This window comes from Littorina saxatilis, linkage group LG8 (genome assembly GCF_037325665.1).
Source record: "Littorina saxatilis isolate snail1 linkage group LG8, US_GU_Lsax_2.0, whole genome shotgun sequence".
Lineage (NCBI taxonomy): Eukaryota > Metazoa > Mollusca > Gastropoda > Littorinimorpha > Littorinidae > Littorina > Littorina saxatilis.
This window is the reverse complement of record NC_090252.1, coordinates 32,664,774-32,678,586: the sequence shown is the minus strand read 5'-3', so window position 1 is coordinate 32,678,586 and position 13,813 is coordinate 32,664,774.

Here is a 13,813-nt window from a genome sequence, read left to right as displayed (position 1 = left end):
GATGCAAATGAACTGTGTGTGCATTCAACTGTGTCCATACCAAATTTCAAACAAATAATCTAAATATTGGATTTTCTGTTAATTTTTTCGAAAAATAAAACAAATTTGGCAAGTAGCAACTATGCGTTTCTTTTTTTGAACAGTATATAAACAAAATCACAGTTTAACACAGTCTACCTTATCTTTTAAGGGAATCTGCTCATGGTCTGTTCACTGGTTCGGAGATTGAAATCTACGTTAACAAACACATGACATCTGCAAATTGTTAACAACACAATATTTACACAAACACATCGTGGGATGCCCTCCAGGAATTTCTAGTGCGTGTTGTCGGCTTCTGTGCATACAGGACGCAGGGATGCACAGTATGAAAAACTTGAGAACCATTGACTGCATTAGTCTCGATGTGCTCCAGTTGCACGGTCGCAGTGACTACATTCCGAGCTGGGAGTAGGGTGACCGGAGCCCTACTTCTGACATCTCCAGAGAATCGTACGGTCCTACCGGTGCAGCTGCTGGAAGAAAATGAGATTGATTAGCTACCGTAAACACTTTGCTGCAAACAGGAGCTCGGGGTTTGTCTCGGTTGACCAGAAGCCGCGAAAGTGTTTGTCATTTGAACTCGTCACAACTGAGAGGTGTCAACATTAGAGAGGGGGTCACACAACAAGCCAATCATCTTACAAGCTATATACACATTTCTTTTGTTTCTGTTGACGCCCGTTTGTAACTGGTTTGGTGCACACTTGTATAGTACGAGTCTGCCTTGTTTTCTAATTCACGATTGGTACCCATTCGCCCGTGCTGGTGAATTATAAAGGTACACTGACAAAGCATAATTAAAACAAACAAAAAAGCCACACAAAATGTGGCTACTTTTCCAAATCTACTGGTCGCTTCTTACAGACACTGGCTGTTATGCAACCTATTCTTCATTTGTATGGAGTAGATACACAAAAAAGTAAACAAAAATAAAATAAATATTAAAAAAATAATTCAGCTTACAATAAGATAAAAACTGAATTTGATAAGCTAGAAAAGGCCAACATAAAAGTACACTAAAATAACATGAAGAAAAATGAAAAAAGTATAAAGTAAAACTAAGATACATAAGCAAAATAGCATTAAGCAGATTGACAGTATTAGAGTAATGGAGCACATCCACCTGCTGCATAAGAAGTCTAAAAAAAAAAGCTCTGTTTACTCTGAAAGTGCACAGCGTGATCATTGCAGAATACGGTACGTAAGTACCATTAGAATGCAATTCCACAATGTACTTGCATAACAATGTGCACTGCCCAATTTAGTTGTTTTTTTGGTTTGAATTTGTTTTTGCTTCAAGTGAAAATGCTTTTCATTTCTCAATTGTTCTGACTGTCATATTCACGATGAAGGAATGGGCAATAGATTTAACTTATGTCAAGAAGGATCAAGGGTTACAATAAGTAACAAAACTCTGACTTTTGACGGAAGAATTTTCATTGATGTTAGTACAATGAACAATCTGGAGATGGAGAGTTAAAATGAACAGCAGGACATATTTATTACACAATAATATTTAAGTCACATCTTCGGGTCAAAGTCCAAACGACCGCCTGATGTTAACAATTTCTCCACTGCCCACTCAAAGGGAAATATTTAATCTGTAGCTTTGATAACTGTAACAGGGATGCTGTAATTGGGAAATTGAGGACTGCAACGACCCGCTGCATTGGTAAATTACACATTTTAAGGAAATAGTTCTTGTATTCTCTTCATTTGTCACGAGGCATACCACACCTATTATGTACATGAGCCCGAAACCGTAGGTGGGAAAGATACTTCGATCAGACAAACGAAAAACAAACAGATATATACTCAATTAGTGTGACGATGAATTGACATGCATACAGGCCGAGACCATACATTTGATGAACTGTAACTATCACAATTATCACAACATGGACCATGCAAGTGGTTTTCGCTGATAAAAACATGTTTTAAGACATAATATCATGTTAGAATAGCAATATAAACACAATTGTGTTTTTAGCGTAGCAATAGGGTGCGATATATTGACTCAAACAAGTATAATGTGACTCGTCGACATTATACTTGTCTCGTCTAAATATCGGACCCTATTGTTACGCTTAAAAAAATAATCAATTTCTAATAATAATGACGGAGAATCAAAGTATGCAAGGCAATGAAATATACACACCAGGGGCGTCAGCGGACTGGTTGGTTCCATTGGAGGCGGTCTGGCTGTTAACAGGATGCAGGTAATCATCAGGCTGGCTGTCAACAGCAGGTCTGGTTGGTGTTGCAGGCGATCTGCCAGGCCGTGATGTTTGTCCTGAAAGATAACAAAATAATTGACAAAATCTGAGAGTGAAAATCGCTTTGTGTTTCCCGAGTTTAAAGCATGTTCGCTAAAATAAAATAAGGAAAACAGCTGTCAGATTGAAATGTGAAAAATGTGACTTTCGACCACACTGCTCAGATTTCACACCCACCCATGCATCCCCCTGCCCAGCCCTACACAAACAGAGACACACACAGACACATCTAGGTGATAACATATGAAAGCAGTGCTTAGGTACCACCATGTCCATGCTGATGACAGCGTGGTGGCAAGGGGGCAGTTGCATCAGGAACCTCCTCGTAGCTGTGACCACTGACTCTTTCTGAGGGTCCGTCACCCTGGATATCTGCGTTGCGTGTTCTGGATACAGCGCCCTTGCGTTGACCTGTTCATCAAACATCGTCACGCGTTGAGTGAAATTGACTGGAATAAGTGCATATGTGTATCATGGTGGGGGGGGGGGGGGGGAGTGTGGTTTAGATATTTGTCTGCGCTTTTCTTAATCACAAGTCATGCATTACGATGATAATGCGTGTTGCCGCAGTCGTCAAATAGACCGCGGGAAGTTCACTCCCTATATCAACAAATGAAACAACTGTATGCAAAAAAAATCAATCAATCAATCATTTATTCAATAATACAACCACTCTGTAACAATCGACTAACATTATCACCACTACCACTACAGCTGGTGGTGGTTTAGAAGCTGCTGTAGCTTCTACTGTAGCTGATATTGGAGGAATAAAATAGAACACGAATACCCAAAGGTATGTGTCTATATGTTCTGGAAGTGTGTTTGTATGTGTTCTCATTTTGCACACGAGCCAAAAGAAAACTGTATGTATCGATTGGAGATTGGATTTCCCTTCTTTGAGTCATGTGACGTCAGAGGCCGACAAAACTTTATAATTTGGCTTTTCAGGTTGACCGAAACTTCAAAGGAACTCAAAAAAAACCGTCATGTGTTTGATTGCATGTGTGTGTGCTGTTCAATGTCAAAACAACAACAAAGTGAGTACATGACGTGTGTTTTGTAGTTTCTTTGAAGTTTCGGTCAACCTGAAACGCCCAAATATGAAGCTTATGTGTTTGATTGCATACATGTGGATTGCATGCATGTGTGTGTGTGCTCGTTCAATCGTCAAAACAACAACAAAGTCATGAGTACCTGAAAGGAATTCGATCGATACATAAATGTTATTTGCGTGTTTGACCAAAATATGACATTTTACACAGATCTCGACAGTCATTGTTCACCTCGACCGCTAGCGCGGTCTCGGAGAACAATGACTGTCTCGATCTGTGTAAAATGTCATATTTTGGTCAAACACGCAAATAACGTATAATGTTTCTTGCATTCAGATATTAAAGTATTATTGAATTAAATTGAATTGAATGGAATTGAATTGATATGGTTTTACCTCTTTTCCGCCGCCTGGTACGACGCGTTGTCACAACAATTGCGACACACAGGACTGCTGAGGCCACAGAGAAGGTGACGCACACAATGACCACTGTCCAGATGTCGTTGGCCTCGCCTCCATGCTTCCCTTTGTCTGCACATAAACGAGTTTTGAGAGTTATAAGTACAGGGAAACCTGTCTTTAACGGCCACCCAAGGGATCGTTTTAAAGAGGTCGTTATAAAAATGTGGTCGTTATTTACACATGCATTACAAAGAACACATTCGTAGGGGATCTTTTGTGGTGTTCGTAGTCGGCATGTGGAGGTGGTCGTCGGGGCAGCTTCGACTGTATTTGTACAGGTCAAGAAATTAGCAGCAAAAGGTACAGTTCCTAATCCTTCGCGTATACATCTGATTCTAAATCACCATAGAATGTCCAGGGTTTAATTGACACTTGCTAATTGCATCCTTTAATGTTGACAAAAACCAAGCTATGACAGCCTGAGTACTGTCTGCATAGAATAACATTTTAATTATGTATTTATATATCATTTATTTATTAAGTCATTTATTTCTTTACTTATTTAGTTAGTTAGTTATTCTTTTTTTTTCTATATTGTCCAGATTTATTTAATTTATTTGACACACTATACACATGTTGTATGGCCGGTTTTATTTCAAGTCTGTGTTGTTAGGTTCACGTCCAAATTCAGGAAGTCAAATCCTTTTCCCGGAACATGTCAATAACAAACAAAAAATAACCGGACAATTAGAGACAAGCTGATCACTGTTGTTTTGTTGATTATGAAAACAAAAGCAACAATTGCTCAAGTTTGCCAATGGCTGGCCTGTGTACATCAATACGTTGTCAAAAAAATACACTATGTATGCGCCTATGTGTGTGTACTTCTGCCTGTCTTTCTGTTCACGAGCATGTTTGTGCCACTTCCGTTCCACCCCTATTCTGTGCATTGTGTATTGTCCAGCCATGTCCGTTGAAGAACAATACAGCGTATTTATCAAACAGAACATAGTGTATCAAATCAAAGGAAGAGGAAGAGGGAAGTATTTGAGCGTGAATGCTTTTAGGAAGGAACACATTGTTTACTTACGTGAGTATACATGAAGTGTGAAGCTGACAGTAGAATGGACTGGGACACCAGCATTATCAGTAAAACCGTTGTCTAAAGTCAACCGCCATGTTCCTTCGTCATCTTCTCCAGCGTTCTTGACTTCAATCTCCAGTCTCAGATGGGGAGGAGTCCCGCTGATCTTTGTCTTACTGAGAGCAAAACGACATACAGACACAAATATGAAAACAGACACACTTACAAACATATAGAAACACATACAGACAAAGGTTCGGGCACAGGCACATACACAAGCACAGACAGACGAGCATAAAGAAACAGAGACAAACACTTACACACACATGCACGCACACGCACGCACGCACACAAGCACGCACGCACACACTCACGCACGCAAGCACACATATACACACACACGCACATTCATGCAAAGATACTGTTAGGGCCAAAAAGAAAAAATATGTCTGTTTCCGGTAACATCGCCGGAAAAAAAATAAGGTCTGTCGGTCGTTTTCTTATTTTTTTAATATTTTTTTTTACACGTTTTGTTAACGTCTTTTTACGTGTGTTTTTTTTCCCGGCGTCATTGGCCGCCATGTTGTTGTTTTTTTCGCGTGACGACGGAAACGGGAGGTAAGTCTCTTCGATTTCGAAGTCTCATCGACCGATTACCTCCCGGGGTTTTTTTTTTTTTTTTTTTTTTTTTTGTGTGTGCGAAAAGCGAAGAAAATGTTAGGGTCGGCGCTTAAAAATAGGGTCGGTCGGGTTACCGGAAACAGACATATTTTTCTTTTTGGCCTAGTCTGTTTTATCTGCAAATTTCAAAATAACGGATCGTCTCATTTTGATTGATCGCACTTTGTTCTGTCATATCCATTTCGGATAAAGTGTTATTGCTCCACTGAAAAGGACTTTGTACATGTCCAGCAACAAAAAAAAAAAACACGTCTGCTCTGCCAAGAATATGTGTTGCATTCGCATTTCCATTGGGCTATAGGCTTATATTAAATGACAGATTACTTCATCATAACGTAGATCTCGGAGCATTTAATGGATCAGAATCATCTTCCAGGAACAAATTGAAATAGTGTTGTTGTTGTTGTTGTCGTTTTTGTTGTTTTGTTGTTGTTGTCGTCGTCGTTGTTGTTGTTTTTGTTGTTGTTGTTGTTGTTGTTGCTGTATTTAACCACATATCGATCAAATAACATTTCTTGTAATGAATACCGTTTACATCTAACATTAGACTATTAAATACTATTCGCAACCCACCAGCCTTAACGGCTGACCTACTTAAAGTCGAATACTTTTACTTTTTTAAAACAGAAGGAACAAACGTTTTCACCGATCAACTGACATGCTCATTGAGGATGTAACATGAACGTTACTTTTTGTATGAAGAGCAATTCTCTGGTTCATCTGTCCTGGGCCTTTTCAACGTGCAATCAGTGAGGTTCTTGTAAGAAAATATGTCAAACTGGAACACTGCGCTGGACCCTGGTTGAACAACTGGCGCTTTTGTTTGGTTCACAACGCGCGGAGGACCTGCAGGGTACAGGAACGTCAATCAAAAATAGTTCATGTCAACCCTTTTGAAAAATGACAAAGGCTCAGCTGTGAGCTGTTACTTTAAAACAAAGTACGATTTGCGGTTATTTATGTCAGCGATTTATAAGTTCTCTAAAAGTGTAATAGTTGATATTAATTTGAACATCACCATTGTCGATATCACTTTTATCTCTTACTCACATGTATCCAACCTTTTATACGGGTTTAAGCTGTATCAGCATTGTACATTGGCATGATATGAGCAAAAAGGTGGCGTGATATTAACTGATTGCTAAGAGAAAGTTCATATGTTGCATAATGAATCCTGGTAACAGTTGTTCGTACATTTTGCGCCAACATATCTTCACTGTATTTGTTCAAAGTAAGCCACTGTGATATACAAAATGCTAGCGTAAAATTGAAATGAATACAAAATATAATCATCGTGAAAATTATGTGTGTATCGCACCACACTTACATTTCACCATCAGATTGACAGTTTGATACTGATGTATTCCCTCAGCTTTGCATCGGTACTGACCGGAATCAGTACACGTAGTGTTTTGGTAGAAGATGGTCGTGTTCAAACACTGGTCTTCAGCAGATTGTGTAAAGATGGTTCGATTCTCAGGATGTTGAATCAAAATCCGTCGTTTTGGGTTTCCGTTGACCCAGCTGCAGCTCACTTTCACGGTTTCATTTTCTCCAACTTCCTGCGAGGGGGTGATTTGGAATTCGCTGATTGTTGTCGGAACTGCTCAATAAGAAAAAAAAGGCTTAAGTTACGTTTTGAGGACATGCAGACCTTCCAACACGCTGTACTGCACGTGCTCAGGCAAACCACACACACACACACACACACACACACACACACACACACACACACACACACACACATATATACACACATACACATATACACACACGCGCCCGCACACACGCACGCTCGAACACACACACATGAACAGAACAAGAGTGGTATATGAACACATATATATGTATAGGTTACAACACGAGTGGTTTTTTATATGGCTTGTATTTCAGTCAAGACCCAGCGGATGAATATCATCGAGAGACACGAGCCTCTGGCGAGTGGCTCTCGATTGATATTCCCGCTGGGTCTTGACTGAAATACAAGCCATATAAAAAACCACGAGTGTTGTAATCTGTATATCCCATTCTACCATCAAACACAAAGTGTAGACTACTAGCGGCACTGTTGCGATCTGTGCAGGATAAAACTGTTGCCAGCGAGACTTAGCCCTTTTGCAACCTTAAACTAAGTGACCGTCGCTGAAAAAATAAAACGAATGAGTGCATCGATAAGTACGCGGTAACACTACTTTCAGACCATTTAAAAGCTTTAAGTAAAGGTTCATAAGTTGCAAGAAAGTAATGAAGTCGAATAGAAATTGCTTTAGTTGAAGCGCACAATTCTTTTGTTTTGCGTTTCAGGTCGGCAGAACGGGCAAAACGGGTTTGGGACCCATTTGGCTTACTCGATTCAGAATCGATTCCACGTTGTTTTTCTCGAACGTGTGTAATTAGGCTTATTGACAGAGAAGCAAATTTTAGGGAACAAATATGTAGGTTTAGATTTAACCATTTGCTCCCTATTTGAAATGTATCTACGTGATAAACTGTTTTGCGAGTGTGTTTGCATGGATGAACTTAAACTGGTATGGGTGTGAGGAAAACGCGACCGACACGACTCACGGGGGATAACCTGTCAAAGGCCGAACAGAAGCCGAAGGCCGCTCATGACACGTGTGAAGGCAAGTTTTGTCTGTTTTCTAGGTATTGTTTGATTTATGTCGGGATTTAAGGTAAGCTACTGATTCAGCGATGACTAAATTTGTTTCTCGATGCATAAAAAGTCAGGGAGCGATTGATATTTGCCCGTAAATAGCCTTCAAAGCTGAAAATGTCCGCGATCGAGCACCGGAAATGGCTGTTCGATGGGTTTTGCAAGAAGAAATGTGCTTTATTTCACCAAATCAGCTCGTATTTGGTGTGGGTACGGGATTCTAGAGGACGAAGGAGTCATAAGAGGTGCAAAGAAGTGCTATTTGGGAGTAGAATAAATCTTCCGAGACAGTAGACAAGAGAAGGTCATATTTGAGAGATGCGCGTAGGCCGATTGTCTTTCCGACAAGCGAATGATACAGCAGATTAATCATTCGTTTTGACCAGAAACCTAGTCTCTAGTTTTTATGAATGAGTTTTTTAATTAAAACAATCACGAGAACTCTCTCGCTTAGCCTAATGGCTGTTCGATGGGTTTCGCAAGTAGAAATGTGCTTTATTTCACCAAATCAGCTCGTATTTGACATCGGTTTGGTATATATATATATTTTCTAATCCTACCGCGAACTGGATAGCAGACGCGGCACGACTGTTGCACCACACTTTGAAGAGGATATAGCTTAGTTGGTAGCGCGCTGGATTTGTATTCAGTTGGCCGCTGTCAGCGTGAGTTCGATCCCAGGTTCGGCGGAAATTTATTTCAGAGTCAAATTTGTGTGCAGACTCTCTTCGGTGTCCGAACTCCCCCCCGTGTACACTACATTGGGTGTGCACGTTAAAGATCCCACGATTGAAAAAGGGTCTTTCCTGGCAAAAATTGCTTAGGCACAGTTAATAATTGTCTACCTATACCCTTGTGACCTGGAATAATAGGCCGTGAAAGGTAAATATGCGCCGAAATGGCTGCAATTACTGGCCGTATAAAATTTCATCTCACACGGCATCACTGCAGAGCGCCTAGAACTGTACCCACGGAATATGCGCGATATAAGCCTCATTGATTGATTGATTGAAGTAATCCCACACTTTGAAGTAAATTACTTCAAAGTGTGGGGATGTGCCCCACACTTTGAAGTAAACCCATTTTTTACTTCAAAGTGTGGGGGGATCTTCCCACACTTTGAAGTAAACTCAGTTTTTACTTCAAAGTGTGGGGGGATCTTCCCACACTTTGAAGTAAACTCAGTTTTTACTTCAAAGTGTGGGGGGATCTTCCCACACTTTGAAGTAACTTACTTCAAAGCGTGGGACTTTTGCATCGCCTGTTTGAGCCTGATGATTTTGTCAAAAAAAATGGCAAAGTCTTTTGGATGAGTGAACAGAAAAAGTGAGCGAGCCAAGAAACATAGGGATGTTTGTTATCAGGCTTTAAGCAATGTCCCATTGTTGAGTGTGACGAAAACTCGTGGTGACGATTTTAAAACATGTTGGGTCACGCATGGTCCAACCTTACATGGTCCAACCTTACATGGTCCAACCTTACATGGTCCAATCTTACATGGTCCAATATTACATGGTCCAATCTTACATGGTCCAATCTTACATGGTCCAATCTTACATGGTCCAACCTTGCATGGTCCAACCTTGCATGGTCCAACCTTGCATGGTCCAATATAACATGGTCCAACCTTACATGGTCCAACCTTACATGGTCCAATATTACATGGTCCAACCTTACATGGTCCAACCTTACATGGTCCAATCTTACATGGTCCAACCTTACATGGTCCAACATTACATGGTCCAATCTTACATGGTCCAATCTTACATGGTCTAACCTTACATGTCCAACCTTACATGGTCCAATCTTACATGGTCCAACCTTACATGGTCCAACCTTACATGGTCCAATCTTACATGGTCCAACCTTACATGGTCCAATCTTACACGGTCCAATCTTACATGGTCCAATATTACATGGTCCAACCTTACATGGTCCAACCTTACATGGTCCAATCTTACATGGTCCAATCTTACATGGTCCAATCTTACATGGTCCAATCTTACATGGTCCAATAATATATATATGGACCATGTAAGATTGGACCATGTAAGGTTGGACCATGTAAGGTTGGACCATGTAAGGTTGGACCATGTAAGGTTGGACCATGTAAGATTGGACCATGCGTGACCCAACATGTTTTAAAATCGTCACCACGAGTTTTCGTCACACTCAACAATGGGACATTGCTTAAAGCCTGATAACAAACATCACTATGTTTCTTGGCTCGCTCACTTTTTCTGTTCACTCATCCAAAAGACTGCCATTTTTTTTGACAAAATCATCAGGCTCAAACAGGCGATGCAAAAGTCCCACGCTTTGAAGTAAGTTACTTCAAAGTGTGGGAAGATCCCCCCACACTTTGAAGTAAAAACTGAGTTTACTTCAAAGTGTGGGAAGATCCCCCCACACTTTGAAGTAAAAAAATGGGTTTACTTCAAAGTGTGGGGCACATCCCCACACTTTGAAGTAATTTACTTCAAAGTGTGGGATTACTTCAAAGTGTGGTGCAACAGTCGTGCCGCGTCTGCTATCCAGTTCGCGGTAGGATTAGAAAATATATATATGAGCCTTTGCCAAAAGGTGCCATTTCGGACCCATGTATTTTTGGAAAGCAAGTGTAATTAACTGGATTACCCCAACATGTTTACATGTATTGTGCTTTGAAAAAGGGAGTTTGATGAATGCTTTTTTTTAATGTTTTGAAGCCTGTTGTTGTTGTGAATGTTAAATAAAAAATAAAATGTTTCAAACATACACCAGAAACGGCCCCGAAAAATTTTGGACATTTTGGTGTCCTCGGGAAATTTTCGATTTTTCATGGTCTGCATCACTTTATCGGTTTTAATCAGCGTATTTCATACAGTCTAAGCATGCAACTCTTAGTAGAATGTGCAACAATCGTAATTAGAACCAGAATTTACCGAAAACCTCGCCCAGTAAATACCCGGTTATTTTCGAAGGCCTCATGTCCGCAGACCAACTTGTTTACAGATTCGATTTTCGCCGGTCTTGGTGCTTTGAATGGCCGCCATTTTGGATGAAAACGATAGTTTCGTGTTCGAGGAAATAAAAGCAGTGTGTTGCATTTGAGTCAGAATTTGCGAAGTTATTGTATCTAGCAGCTAAAAAGAATCGATGGAGTTTAATGTCCGAAAGTAACGTTTGACACATTTTGTTATTTTTGCAATTTTCACAAAGAAGTTTCGCGAGTATTTTATACAAAAGCGTGGAAACCACTAGCTTTGCTTCTTTGGCGTTTCCGGTCACCGATTCGATTGAAATCATGGAGACGACGAGCCGTAAAGTTGAGAAAATATTGTACTGTCTGTTCAGGGTAAGGTGTAGATCTATACGTAACGTTTGACACTTTGTAGATCTAATGTTTGACACTTGCCCATAATTCTTCTCCCGACGAATTGAATTAGCTTATATTATCCCATGACCTGCCTCTTTATCTCTGTTAGCTGAGGAGGTGATTATTCTGAATATTCCATCACAACCATATGGATATCCTATGGATATCCCATCACAACCGAGTTTCGATCTCAACTGTCATTGGTCATTGTCTTTGATTTCAGAGTACAATTGAATAATTTATGGAGGTCATCTGCATATTCAGAGTTTACAGATGGACTACTTTTTACAATTAGTCAAGTTTTGACTAAATGTTTTAAGGTATAGGGGGGAATCGAGACGAGGGTCGTGGTGTGTGCGTGTGTGTGTGTGTGTGTGTGTGTGTGTGTGTGTAGAGCGATTCAGACTAAACTACTGGACCGATCTTTATGAAATTTGACTTGATAGTTCCTGGGTATGATATCCCCAGACTTTTTTTCTTCATTTTTTCTTATAAATGTCTTTGATGACGTCATATCCGGCTTTTCGTGAAAGTTGAGGCGGCACTGTCACGCTCTCATTTTTCAACCAAATTGGTTGAAATTTTGGTCAAGTAATATTCGACGAAGCCCGGACTTCGGTATTGCATTTCAGCGTGGTGGCTTAAAAATTAATTTATGACTTTGGTCATTAAAACTCTGAAAATTGTAAAAAAAAAAATTTTTTTTATAAAACGATACACATTTACGTTCATCTTATTCTCCATTATTTTCTGATTCCAAAAACATATAAATATGTTATATTTGGATTAAAAACAAGCTCAGAAAATTAAAAATATAAAAATTATTATCAAAATTAAATTTTCGAAATCAATTTAAAAACACTTTCATCTTATTCCTTGTCGGTTCCTGAAGAGAGAGAGAGAGAGAGATAGAGAGAGAGAGAGAGAGAGAGAGAGAGAGAGAGAGAGAGAGAGAGAAAGAAAGAAAGAAAGAAAGAAAGAAAGAGAGAGAGAGAGAGAGAGTGAGAGAGAGAAAGAGAGAGAGAGAGAATGAGAGAGAGAGAGAGTTTGTTTGTTTGTTTGTTTGCTTAACGCCCAGCCGACCACGAAGGGCGGCCACACACACACACACACACACACACACACACACACACACACACACACACACACACACATACCTAAAGTGTGGATGGTTACCTAAGAGGCGGCACTGGGTGTAGTGCCTTTCTAGTGCACTTGCACTACAACAGCACTGGGTGCAGTACTCGCTCCGGCATCGAAGAATTTTGCACTAAAAAATGCACAAAATTTGACCTATTTCGTCGCCTATAGAGGACGGAAAGAATGTCATTTTGAACATTGTTATGACATTCTTTCCGTCAAAAAAGTCAATTTAACGGTGTTAAATGAAGCGACCATCCACACAATTAGGTTGCCATCCAGAGTTTAGGTTGCCATCCACGTGTGGATGGTTGCCTTATGGTGATTTAGGCAACCAAACCTGTGGAAACGGGGGTACACACACACACACACACACACACACACACACACACACACACAAAACCCGACCGACTGAATATGTAAGTGATCCACGCGTGAAAACCAAAACATAACAGCGCGATGACAGCCAACATTTCTATCCCCGACTGACAAACAGTAACACTGCATGCAAACTGACTTGGGTCAACGATCAAACCAGCACGGCCCGAACTGAATTTGTTGCGCTGCCATTATCGTGCGCAATTCTGGTAAAAATATAAACCCGGTATGCCGAATTGAGTATAACGAAAGTCGATGTCATATACATGATACACAAGGATATTTTAAAATGACTTTAAATTTTAAAATGTAAAAGCAGATAGCAGACCTTTTTATAAGCAATTTGAATGACTGAATGTCTACATACAAGTCGAATGACGCCGTCCATTATGCTGACAAATGGGAACTAGCTATGCGCATGAATTCATTGACATGAATTTCGACTGCGGAGGCTTTTGGCAAGCTGAAAACAGGCACGGGCAGGTTTTAGTGGAAAAAGTACGTGTTTTTAATGAAAACGTCGGAGTAATGGGATAAATAGCTTACACACTCCGAGTTCTGATTATCTTGCATATTGTGTAACCTATATACAACTGCTTGCTACTTTTGGAGGCAAATTAGATTGAAGAAAAATTCGATCCTCTGTTTTGGTTAAAGGAAAAGTCCAAGGTTTAGGGTCACTTTTGATATGTTGACCCTCTTAATTCATCAACCACAAATTCGTGTGTAAAAATGAACACAGAAA